Genomic DNA, 13569 nt, shown 5'->3' on the forward strand with positions numbered 1-13569 from the left:
CACTACAATACACTACACTAACACATAATAAAAGGTAAAACACTACATATACACCCCCTTACACTGCCCCCCCCCCAATAAAAATAAAAAAAACATTGTATGGCAGTGTTTCCAAAACGGAGCCTCAAGCTGTTGCAAAACAACAACTCCCAGCATTTCTGGACAGCCACTGACTGTCCAGGCATGCTGGGAATTTAGCAACAGCTTGAGGCACCCTGTTTGGGAATCACTGGCGTAGAATATCCCTATGTCCACCCCTATGCAATCCCTATTGTAGTCCTCAAATGCTCATGGCGCTCTCTGACTTCTGAGCCCTGTCGTATTTCAAGGAAACAGTTTAGGGTCACACATGGGGTATTTCCACGGTATTTCGGGAGAAATTGCACTACAAATTTTGGGGGGGCTTTTTCTCCCTTTACCCCTTATGAAAAGGAAAAGTTGGGGTCTACATCAGCCGGTTAATGTAAAAAAAAAAAAAAAATTACACTAACATGCTGGTGTTGCCCCATACTTTTTATTTTCACAAGAGGTAAAAGGGAAAAAAAGACACCCAAAATTTGTCTAAAGCAATTTCTCCTGAGTACAGAAATACCCCATATGTGGGCGTAAAATGCTCTGCGGGCACACAACAAGGCTCAGGAGTGAGAGAGCGCACTATGTACATTTGAGGCCTAAATTGGTGATTTGCACAATGGTGGCTGATTTTACAGCGGTTCTGACATAAACGCAAAAAAATAAATACCCACATGTGACCCCATTTTGGAAACTACACCCCTCACGGAATGTAACAAGGGGTATAAGGAGCCTTAACACCCCACAGGTGTTTGACGAATTTTCGTTAAATTTGGATGGGAAAATGAAGAATTCTTTTTACTAAAATGCTGGTGTTACCCTAAATTTTTCATTTTCACAAGGGAAAATAGGAAAAAAGCCCACAAAATTTGTAACCCCATTTCTTGGGGTTACAAATGGAAATACACCATATGTGAATGTAAAGTGCTCTGCGAGCGAACTACAATGCTCAGAAGAGAAGGAGCGCCATTAGGATTTTGAAGAGAAAATGTGTCCGGAATTGAAGGCCACATGTGTTTACAAAGCTCCCATAGTGCCAGAACAATGGACCCCTCCACATGTGACCCGATTTTGGAAACTACATCCCTGACAGAATGTAATAAGGGGTGCAGTGAGCATTTACCCCCCCCCCCCACAGGTGTCTGACAGATTTTTGGAACAGTGGTCTGTGAAAATGAAAAATGTAATTTTTCGTAAATGCACAAGGTCCCCCCAACTTCTATTCCAACCAAATTCTCTCTCCATAATCTCAATGGCGCTCCTTCTCTTTTGAGCAGAGCACTTGACGTCCACACATGGGGTATTACTCAGAAGAAATGGGGTTACAAATTTTTGGGGGGGCATTTTCTACTATTACCCCTTGTTGAAATGTAAAATTTGGGGGGAAAAACAGCATTTTAGTGAAAAAAAAAATTCATTTACATATCCAAATTTAATTAAAAGTCGTCAAACACCTGTGAGGTGTTAAGGCTCCCTGTACCACTTGCTACGTTCCTTGAAGGATGTAGTTTCCAAAATAGTATGCCATGTGTTTTTTTTTTTTTTTTTTTGCTGTTCTGGCACCATAGGGGCTTCCTAAATGTGACATACCCCCAAAACCATTTCAGCAAAATTTGCTTTCCAAAAGCCAAATGTGACTCCTTCTCTTCTGAGCATTGTAGTGCGCCCGCAGTGCACTTGATGTCCACACATGGGATATTTCCATACTCAAATTGTAAATTTTTTTGGGGAAAAAACAGCATTTTAGTGGAAAAAATGTTAATTTACACGTCCAATTTTAACGAAAAGTCGTCAAACACCTGTGGGGTGTTAAGGCTCACTGGACCCCTTGTTACGTTCCATGAGGGGTGTAGTTTCCAGAATAGAATGTCATGTGGGGTTTTTCTTGCTGTTCTGGCACCATAGGGGCTTACTGAATGTGACATGCCCCCTAAAACCATTTCAGGAAAACTCACTCTCCAAAATCCCATTGTCGCTCCTTCCCTTCTGAGCCCTCTTGTGCAACGTTTCCCAACCCAGTCCTCAAGGCACACCAACAGTCCAGGATTTAAATTTTTCCCTGTTCTATTCCAATGGAGTAACTGAAAAAACCCGGAATGTTGGGGTGCCTTGAGGACTGGGTTGGGAAACACTGCTCTAGTGCACCCACAGAACACTTCACATACACATATGAGGTATTTCCTTACTCGAGAGAAATTGGTTTACAGATTTTAGGAAGATTTTTCTCCTTTTAACCCTTGTAAAAATTCAAAAACTGGGTCTACAAGAACATGCGAGTGTAAAAAATGAAGATTTAGAATTTTCTCCTTCACTTTGCTGCTATTCCTGTGAAACACCTAAAGGGTTAACACACTTACTGAATGTCATTTTGAATACTTTGCGGGGTGCAGTTTTTATAATGGGGTCATTTGTGGGGTATTTCTAATATGAAGGCCCCTCAAATCCACTTAAAAATGAAATTTTTTTGAAAAATTGGAAAATTGATGCTATACTTTGAAGCTCTTGTATGTTCCAAAAGTAAAAACATGTCAACTTTATGATGCCAAATAAAGTAGACATATTGTGTATGTGAATCAATATATAATTTATTTGGAATATCCATTTTCCCTTTAAGCAGAGAGTTTCAAAGTAAAAAAAAAAAAAAAGCAAAATTTTGAATTTTTCATAAAATTTTGCAATTTTTCACCAAGAAATGATGCAAGTATCGATGAAATTTGACCACTAACATAAAGTGGAATGTCACAAAAAAACAATTTCTGAATCGGAATGAAAAGTAAAAGCACCCCAGAGTTATTAATTCTTAAAGTGACAGTGGTCAGATTTGTAAAAAAAAGGCCTGCATCCGTAAGGTGAAAATGAGCTGCATCCTTAAGGGGTTAAGAGGGAACCTGTCATAGCTTTCATGCTGCTTGAACCACAAATCGGGCAGTCTCCAGTAGCTTTTCCTCTCCACCAGCTATGATTGCTAGCTCTCTTTGTTTGGGTATAGGGAGAGATCTATTAATCATGGCTGACAGGGCAGGCAGAAGCTACCTGGGAATGCCCCACAGTGACCAGGGGTGTGGAAATTTTATTAAAAAAACTACTTTTCCACGGGACTAAAATGGAGCAAAATCTACTTGTCCCTCATGACGATCCACTTGTCCGGGCCAATTTTTGCTTTTACACTCTCGTTTTTTCCTCCTTGCCCTATAATAGCCACAACTACCTACTATAATGATACCTTTTAATTGTTCCATAACACATTCTCTGGACCAAAAAAATAATAATTCTATATATTGGGTGAAGTGAAATTGAAATAGTAAAAGATAATTTTGCAGATTTTGTGGTTTTCTTTTCTACGCCATTTACCTTGAGGTCAGATATCATGTTAGTTTCATACTTTAGGTGGCCTGATTACAGCAATACTAGATTTGTATAATTTACGTCATGTTTTACTAATTTTTTTTCTGGGGACATTATAAAAATAGCAATTCTGTGTTTTTTTTTTTTTTTTTTTTGTTTTTTTTACATTTACCGTACGGGATACATAATGTTATATTTTAATAGGTCGTACAATTATATACGCAGCGATACCAAATGTTTATTTTTATTATTTTTATATAGGAAAAGAGGGTGATTTGAACTTTTAACATGAAAGGGGTTAATGTGTGTCTTTTAAACTTGTATTAAAACTTTTTTTTTTTTTCACACTTAATTATACTTTTTAGGAGGAATCATTAGATTAGACTGCAGAGTATGGAGTGTGCAGGAGTCCGGAGCCCGCTCCATACATACTTCTGAGCGCCGCATGCTGCCTATTAGCGCCGGTTTGAAACTTGCGCCCCGTGCAGACGTGTGACCGCTCCTCCCCTCAGCTCTCCAAACGTTTCTGAAGCTAGAGCTGGGGGGAGCGAAGGCAGAGGACACAGGTCTGCACGAGGAGCAAGAAGCCACCCCCCCTAATCTCCCCCACTGGTCTGCATTGCAGAAAGAAGGCAGAGCAGAGGGAGTGAGGACATGCACAGCTTCTCATCTCCCCTCCCCCTGCACTGCCTTCAGAGGACGCAAGTTTCCACAGCCGGGGGCTGCAGAGTACGGAGCGGGCAGGAGTCCAGAGCCCGCTCCATACAGACCGCTGAGCGCCGCAGCGCTTGTCAGGTCCGGCCCTGCTTGCCCGAATCAAAAAATTCCCCTGCCCGGCGCCCAAAACTGCATGTCCCGGGCGATAGGAATTCCACATCCCTGGTGACTATTAGTTCAGTCAATATGAAAGGAAATGTCTCTTGACTGGTAAGGGGAAAATAGAAATCAACTGCTTTTTTTCACAGAACCACCTGTTGTTCTTGGACTGTGGCTGGTATTGTGGTTCAGTCCATTTGAGACCATTGTCATGAGTAGGACTTTTTATGGAAAAAAGCTGTTTGTTTTATTTATATTTTTTTATTAAGACAACTCCTTTTAAAGGAGAAATGCGGCGCATAACTTATACCTTTCCTTGTGCCCGGGCTACAAAAACTGAGAAAACAAACTTTAACTCACCTTCCTACGTTCCCCCCCCCCCCCCTTGCGCCAATATCTGCGTCCCGGTCCTCAGGCGCTGTTCGGCTCCCTGCTTCTTAGGCTCGGAACGTCGCACGTATCGCCGGCCGTAGCGATGTCCCGCCTCGGCTGGTGATAGGCTGAGCGCACTGTCATGTAAGGAGCTCGGGCCCCCTCTTGTCCATGCTGCCTAGGCTCCTTACATGACTGTGTGCTCAGCCTATCACTGGCAAAGGTGGGAAGCCGAGCATCAGTGGAGGAACGAGAATGCTGATCACTGCGCAACGGTGGAACGTAGAAAGGTGAGCAAAGGTTTGTTTTTGCAGCCCGGGCACAAGGGAAAGTAAAAGTTTTGCGTCACATATCTCCTTTAAGCCATTCAAAACTGCTGAATGTGTACGTTGTCATCATAACACACATGCCTCGTATAAACTCCCTCTTTGCATGTGGCTATCTGCCATAGCTCATAGTGATGTTTCTTCCAGAAATTACTTTTATTTCATCGAGTTGCATCATGGCTATAAAATCAATAGGGTTATTTTTTGCCTTCTTCCTCCCCACTATCACTCTAGTCATAAAAAGTAATATGTAAATGTAGGCATCAGAGAGTGTGAAGCACATGGTGTGGTCCTTTCACTTTGCCTCATTTCACTTTCCTGCCTCTAAACTCCTCTGAGTAATGACTCATATGGCTTTATTCATTATTCCACTGGTCCAAAGTATAATTCCACTTGGCTATTTTCCCTCTTCTCCACTTCCTCTCTTTGCTATCTCTCACTTTCCTGGTGCCCGGATTCTGCACGCTCTTGTTTCCATTGTTCCACTAAATATGGTCAACTATGTTGTGTCCTTAACTACCCTTTGGGTAATAATAGACTTTGATTACAGAACTTTATTATAACATAAGTCTTCTCTTCATTTTGTCTAGCATTAAGAGGTTAAATCAATTCTTCCCTGGTCTCTGTGACCAGGTAAACATGTGGCTTTATATTTTTGGTGGACATCCTTTTTATCAGCAATTGGAAGCCCATGTTTGACATTGCACACATGCTGTAGATCCAGCTCACTACTACAGCACATGGCAGTATGGACAAAACTTAGCAATGCAGGCAGAAGTGTCTCCAGAAAATAAAACCTGTCTTGTTAGGAGAGGGCAAATACAACACCAATGCATTTCAGGCACATCTGGCACTTACTTGTGGCTAGTCTTGGTAGCCAGGACCAAGGGTCATACATGCCCGAAATGCACTGACATCAGTCTAGTGTTGTGTTCGTGTCATCTGTACCAGTTTGATTTAACCACACCTTATAAAAGCCAAGCTTTATCTTTTGGAGATGCCAGAGTTTTCTGTTTGCCTCTATGGCTGACATTGGGCCGCATTGCTGACACTATGTTAAAGCATTATAGCTGTCATGATCTAGCATGTTCTTTTTAACAACATGACTACTTCTGTGCTTTTAGTAGTTCAGTATTATTCCGGGCCAAGGTGGCTAAGGAAATATGTTTTAGTTTGGTCATACACTTCAGCCATTGGTGAGTTCCATGCATCACCATATTTTCTCTGTTGAGGACTGAGAATGCAATCTTGTTTTACTCTTGTTTATATGGAGTTGCCAATTTTAATTGCCTTAGACTCCTTAGACTTAAACTAAGGTTTTTTTGTTGTTGTTTTTTTTTTACCTATAAGTTTTTACTTAATTTAACAGTGTGACCTGCTACTCTGTTGTAACCTACAAATAACAATGGAAATCTGATGGAAGAGAACCAATGCAAGAGCCTTAATTTGCATACTTCTGAAACAATAATTTTAGTCCAACGATAATGTTTCTGACACATAATGGCCCTCATTTACTTTTGAAAACCTGACATGTTTTGTCGGGTTGTGCGCCAGATTCTGTCGCATTGTGCCAGAAATTCTGTCTGCGCCAGAATTTGCGCCAGAATGGAAAAAAAAACCCGACTAACTCTCCATTTGCTAAGAGAAACTGAAAAAGGGGCGTTGCCGCCGCGGAAAGGGGGGCGTGGTCTCCGAAAAGGGACGTGTTCCCAACATTTTCACAAAAACCCAACATATTTGCTAAAGGTTTACACATAAAATGTGGTGGATTTGAGCTGAGGAAAACCCGACAGATCAGAACAGGTGTAAAAAAAAAAGCAAAGTGTAGGGAAAAGTGCAAAATGTAGGGAAACCTTAATAAATGCCGTGGAAAATAAATTGTAGGGAATTAAAACCCACAAAGAAACCTACACTCCACTCTTAGTAAATGAAGGCCAATATGTTTATATAGTCAGATTCTTAGTCAGCAGTGAACTTTGTGCAAAAATAAATTACCATAGAACGCAGAAAAACATAAGTAAGTTTTCATATGTTTATGGACCCAAGCATGTAGGGAAACTACTATACAGATGGTATTTTGCATTTCATTTGGCTTTATAGAAGCAATATGGGAACAATAAAGAAGAAAATACACATGGGAATTTGGCTGAAAAACTTTGGGAGAATATGGAGCATACATACGCAAAAAGATAAAACAATATATATGTGTCAAAATATTTAGTTCAAATGTTATGCATACTTCTAGATGGTTTTGTGGGAAAATCCCCACATGTAAAAAATAATAATCTTTAGTGTTTCTTTACTATGACTAATTAAAACTATTGGTATTCTCTTTTAGGACATACATTTTGTTTCTGCTGTTAGTTTGCAAGACTCCAGAAGCCATCAATGTAGGGGCCGGAAAAATACAGTTTTTAATGAATACAGTCACCTTGATGCCCAAAACTGGTAAGTGTGTATATATATATGTCTCAGTGTAGTCTTGGATATGACATAAGCTGCATTGTATGGATAATATGGGTCAGCCGCCCAGAACAATATAGACTGCTATGGCCAGAGGATGTCATTTTGGGGCTTATATAAGCCAGTGAAGGTTATTTATAAAACATACTGAGGATACAGTACTTCCTATGAGGTTTTCAAGATCACTTTTTCAAGGAAGCTTATAATTGCTTCAGTCCTTCAGAGTAATGAGAATCATTTAACTTCGGTAACTCAACTATCCTTGGTTTGCTATACCTGAGTAGTTTTTGTATGGTTGAGCCTACCCTGCAGACTGCAGTATTTACCTTTTTGTATCCATGTTCAGCACATCCCTTGATCTGTCAGCTCTGTACAATTATATTTTCTTGGATGACTGTACGGAAAGGATTTCTGCCCCTTTTTGTTTTGGAATACATTGGCAACTATGTAATTTTGCCTTGCTTTGTATGTATTTCATTCTGTGCCACCTTACCATACCTGTATGTGTGCCCTGTTATTAGCTCTGAAAGGTTGTAATCTTGCAAACTGCTTCTTTTCCTAGAAAGAATCTGAATTCCCTGTTGCCAGGAGCTGTTGAGGAGGAAGTGTTTTGTAATGTTGCCTGTCTTTCTGTTAGGGAGTGGAGGCCTGACTTTATAGTGTAGAATCTGTGTTGCTTTCTTTTATTAATTTTAATGGCCACGTGATTGTTTCCTCTGTCTGCTCTATTATATTAGGATACTCATTTTTGCTCACAAGTAAAAAGGCTGTACAAAGGCAAATGTTAATTTTGGCTTTTTCTTTTTTTAACACTGTTTGTTTGTTTTTTTCTCCTCTGGGGTTAAGTGGGTTTATGAGATTATAACTTGCTGCAATACCAGGCACAGGCAATTGACAAGACGGTCACTGTTATGGGAAAAACATCAAAACCTTATTTGAATGGTATATAACTCCCATTAATATGTTCTTAATTCAGGACCTCCCTTCTATAAGGCATGAAGCGGCTTCCATTCTGGCAAACTGAAGCAGTTCTTGTTTATTATGATGACCAGTCATTGGAATGACTACCATACTATACATTTTCCTTGAAGTGTACTGTCAGAAGTTTTGATCGATTGGTGTCCAGGTGCTTAGACCCCCATCGATTGCTAAAATGAAGGCTCCGAAGCACTGAGCTTTCACACTGTACCCTTTCATATCAGCTCTGCCCAGCCCAGGAAACCAAAGTGAATTTGCCATAAGTCTCATAGACTTTGAGTGTAAATCCGTATACTACTGGCTTCACCTTCCCAAGGTGTGAAGAGCAGAAATTAAGGGGTCCTTCATTTAGTGATTGCGGTCTTGGCACACGGACTTCCACGATCAAGACATGTCAGATGTTTTATGAAATGATAGGTACACTTCAATGCCTTATTGACTATGGCACCCCCTGCAAATCCCGCTGATTGGATGGGATGCGAAGAGGATGACTCTTAAGAGACAATCCCATTAAATGTTAAGGAATAATAATCAACTTGCCTATTGTCATTTGCCGAATATGTCCCACCAAACAGAAATTATTTAGGAAACTGAAAAAATATATGGCTATAAACTTCTATACTTTTTGGCCTACCGAGAGTATGTGCTGAACAAGTTTGTAACTTGTTAATATGAAAACAGGTGTTGTTTACCTTGTAGCACCAGTGGTGTTATAGGGGTTAAGCAATGTTAGTGGTGTACATTGCTGATTTATGAAGAATACTTATTGAGATGTTTGACATTGGAAGAGAATATCATCATGCTGTGGACCTCAGAACCTAACTTTAGATGTTGCGTAACATTCCTCTCTTAAGAATGTAAATGAAGTAATGTCACTTGGGGACGGTGTGACTGCAGTAAATGTTTTCAGTATGATGAGTATTTAGCCAAGCTGGCGTTTTTCTGATAGTTGGTCTTCTACTAATATCTATTTGGCTCGCTGAGAAAGGAGCCTGTTCAGACAAGGAGAGGGTGGGTAAGTAAAACAGAGAAGTGTTGTAGCCCAATGGCACTGCAGACCCTCTGACACACCTCTTTGACACTTGAACGCTACATAAAACTGTGGGTTTTTTAAGAAAAAAAAATGATTTTCCTAATAACAGAATTACTTTAAGGGGGTTTCTCTTCATAAGTAGTTATGCTTTATCCTCAGGATAGGGAATAGGTAGTGACTCGATGGGGATTCAACGACTGGGACCCCCACTGATCCTTTTAAATCAGTGTTTCCCAACCAGGGGGCCTCCAGCTTTTGCAAAACTACAACTTCCGGTATGCCCGGACAGCCAAAGTCTGTCCCTGCACACTGAGAGTTGTAGCTTTGCAAAAACTGGAGGCACCTTTGAGAAACACTGCTTTAAATTTATGGAGCTGCAGAGTAGAGCCCTGCAATGGGATCGGGATCCAGTGGATCCTCATAAAAAACAAACAAAAAAAACCTTGCTGGCAGGAGCAGGCAGTCACGGAGAATACAGCAGGTCCCAAAAAATCCTGTGCAGTCCCGCAGACCTCTGAAATGCCAAAGGGACTGATGAATTGGCAAGGGAGGTACTATCTTTAAAAGTTGTGACAAAATGTTTGCCAGAGTAGGCGAGATTGGACACACACATGATGTGGGAGCGGGTGGGAGTGGAACACATACGAAGTGAGAATGGGCGGGAATAATAAGAAATCCAGCGGGAGTGGGCGGCATCGTGGTTAAAAAAAAAAAAACAGTCCCGAACAGGGCTCTACTGCAGAGTACATACTCATCCAGTGCTCTGTTCATTCCCTATTGGGCTTCTGAACATTTCCAGAGTCCCTCTGGATACGGGATAACTTTTGATCATGAGAATACCTCTTTTCATCTCTGAGAGAATGGGTATAGATAGCAGTCCTTGTCATGTCTGCACTATTCTGATCTAAAGGTCTTTTCTTAAACTCTGATGTTGACACATGCCATTGGACCTATTGGACAAGATATATCTATTCATCCTTATGGGCCAAATAATTTGAGAACTTTAGCTTCTTGGCATCTTATTATCCTAGTCAGGAGATTAACACTGTCACTGTTTGTATAGTCCTCCTTCCAGCTTCATTTTTAAGCCTGCTACGAGTATATAAAGCATGCCTAAGTGTATATAATTATTGGTTAGCTATTCTTTTCACCCTCCTGCTACAATATATACTGTATATATGGGCACCACTGATATGATGTTTGTAGATCAAATCAGGATTCTGAATAGAAATAACTAGCGGTTTGATAATCTCTCTTTATTTCCAGAATATATGATTAACTCATCCTCTTGGTTTGGCAGCAAATATGTTAAAGTGCCTGTCTTGCTCCTGCCCTATTTGTTTATCCACCCAAAAAAAAAAAAAAAAAAATCGTGGTGCAGGAGCCCAGGGGTGCAGCTTCAGTCACTGGCTGTCTGCGACTGGCAAGGGTTGTGACAGCGTGTTCTTTCCTCAGGAAAATAATTCTGTCATAAGAACATTCCCCTAACGGGAACATTCTGTTTTTCTGCTGCTCTCTGTGTGCGCGTGTTTGTGTTCAGAACTCAAGGCATATGCTTTGTAAGAAAGCAAGACATACAGAGATTACCAATAGCAATTATAAATGCAATAACTGTGTGCGCCTGTGCGCCGATATATTGGAATCCATCTCCTATAACAGGTTTATATCCTGTTGTGATATTTTTGGTGAAATGTCTTATCCCCACAATGCAGGACATATTCCTTAGGACATATATGACTCACACCTTCCTTTTTGGCTGACTTAAGCTGCATTGGTATCTTTGAAGCGGACATACTAAGGGTATATTCACACAGAAGAATGTCCATGCGGAATCCCGCCAGAATATTCTGAACGGACACTTGATTTCAATGGGATTCTGCTGCACTGTTCACACTGTGGAATTTCTGTGGCAGATGTTTATGCCACGAAAAAAATTCTGATTCCGGCGTTCGCAAAAATAATAGACTTGTCTACGGGCACGTGGAGGCCACACACACTACTGAGCCTCATTTTGACTTGTTTTAAGTACATTACATCAAAGTTGGATTAGCCTGTAGTGTGGTTTTCCACCTTGCTTTTGAGTGTGACTCCATATCCAGACCTCCATGGGTTGATAAATTTGATTTTCCACACAAATAGAGAAACATAGCCGCACATCCACCATTATGCTGAGAAGCAAGGAGATCAAAATACAGATAGTAGATGTGCGGCTATGTTTCTCTATTTGTGTTGTACATTTGTAGTCTCTGCCTTCTTCCATGGCCAGCACTCTACTCCACCCGTTTGGCCCAGGTGTTTTTAATTAACAGGAGACTGCATTAGGCTGGGTTCACACCACTTTTTTCAAATACGGTAACCGTATACAGTTTTCCGCAAAAAAAGTATACGACCGTATCCGAAACCGTATGCATAGAGAATGCATTGTAAACCGTATTCCAAATGTTGTGTACGGTTGCATCCGTTTTGCTTCGGATACGGTTTTGCCGATTTTCCAACCGTAGGCAAAAACGCGGTCGACCACGTTTTTGCCTCCGGTTGGAAAACCGTATGCGAATCGTATGCGGTTCTTTTAACATTGTTGTCTATGAGAACCGTACACAGAATTTCAGAATACGATTGCACACGGTTTTTCTAATTCGTTTTTGGAGTTGACATATGCGCAGATTGGAATTTCAATAGCACAATAGTAACTTTATTAAATTGCTGGAAAACTAATTCCAACAAAATAGCAAAACCGTTGGCAAAAACTGATAAACGGATAGAACCGTACGGGGAAAAAACGTATACGTTTTAATTTGGAGTCATACGGTTGTATACGGTTGCATACGGTTTTTGCCATACGTTTTTTAGCGGAAAACCGTATACGATAACCGTATTTGAGAAATGTGGTGTGAACCCAGCCTTAGGGTTCCCTCCTGACATTCTCCCAGCCCTCTGGTAGGGAGCACATGGTAGGTGTTCACACTGGTGTGGTGATCTTTGTCTGTGGGGTGGTGCAGCCTAGGACTTGTTCGGGCAGCAGTGGGGCTGCCTGGCTACTGGGTCATTCGATTTTTGTGTGATTTTGCTGTCAGCACATTCAACTATGTAAAGACGAAAGTATTTCATACGATTAGTTCATTCATTCAGATCTAGGATGTGTTATCTTAGTGTTCCCTTTATTTTTTTGAGCAGTGTATATTCTATATTGTGATAATCTGCAAGCACCTGTTGTCCAAAACTATGTATAGGTCCCAGCTAAAGATATAAAAGTGCCACTTTAGCAAGCCATGTGAACACATAATCAAATTACTGTTACTGATATTACATGTCACACAATCCATCAGATGTGACAATCAGATTGCCCCAAGATCTGACTACCCGATACATTATTAAATATGGCATACATGTTATGATAAACATTATATATTGTAAGGCCTGGTAGATATAGGCATGATTTGCCATTAATGTGTGTATTTTGTATGTCATTTTCTACAGTTTTTATGGTAATTGATATCATAATACCAATCAGTTATAATGATCAGCAGGACATTTTCCAGTTGTTAATCCTATGAGCATTTTGTTGTTTATTGCAGGATGATCTTTATGATTTGTTTGTTTTTGGTAAGTAAACCCCATTCTAACATACAAAGATTAGTATAGGTTATGTCAATGGAAAGCATTGCATAACTTTAGTGGTTAGTTGATTTGTGCTTAAAGGAGTACTGCAGCCTTGAATACCTATTCTGCGGATAGGGGATGAGTGTCTTATTGTGGGGGTCCAACCGCTGGGACCCTTCACCAGCTCCCGTACGGGAACCTGACATTGCTGCGGCTATGCGCATGTCGTCGGCGACACACCCCCTCCATACAGCTCTATGGGAGAGGTGAGGATGCATAAATGCATCTCTGCCTCTCCCATAGATATACATGGAGGGGGCGTGTCGGCATGGGCCCCAGTACAGGAAATCACGGGGGGGGGGGGGGTGTCCCAGCATTTGAACCCCCCCCACGATCACTTATCCCCCCTATCTGCAGGATAGGGGATAAGTGTCTATGCCTACAGATCTCCTTTAACCTCTTGGTGACACATGACTGACATGGTCCATCATGGTGTCGCAAAGGGTGTATGAAGTGGGCTGATCCACTGTGGAGTTAGCCAGAGGGCTTACTCTCCTCCTGTCC

At 41.0% G+C, this 13569-nt stretch overlaps 1 protein-coding gene across 6 annotated transcripts in view; it reads left to right on the top strand.

Moving 5' to 3' along the window:
- The window catches only part of ZMIZ1 (zinc finger MIZ-type containing 1), a 348947-nt gene that overhangs the window by 104505 nt on the left and 230873 nt on the right, over positions 1-13569 (top strand). For all 6 annotated transcript variants that reach the window (XM_056531358.1, XM_056531360.1, XM_056531359.1 and 3 more), the window contains exon 3: positions 7270-7379. The gene's annotated coding sequence lies outside the window, so the exon portion shown is untranslated. The remainder of the gene's footprint in view (positions 1-7269; positions 7380-13569) is intronic.

The sequence above is a fragment of the Hyla sarda genome, chromosome 7 (genome assembly GCF_029499605.1).
Source record: "Hyla sarda isolate aHylSar1 chromosome 7, aHylSar1.hap1, whole genome shotgun sequence".
Taxonomy (NCBI): Eukaryota; Metazoa; Chordata; class Amphibia; order Anura; family Hylidae; genus Hyla; species Hyla sarda.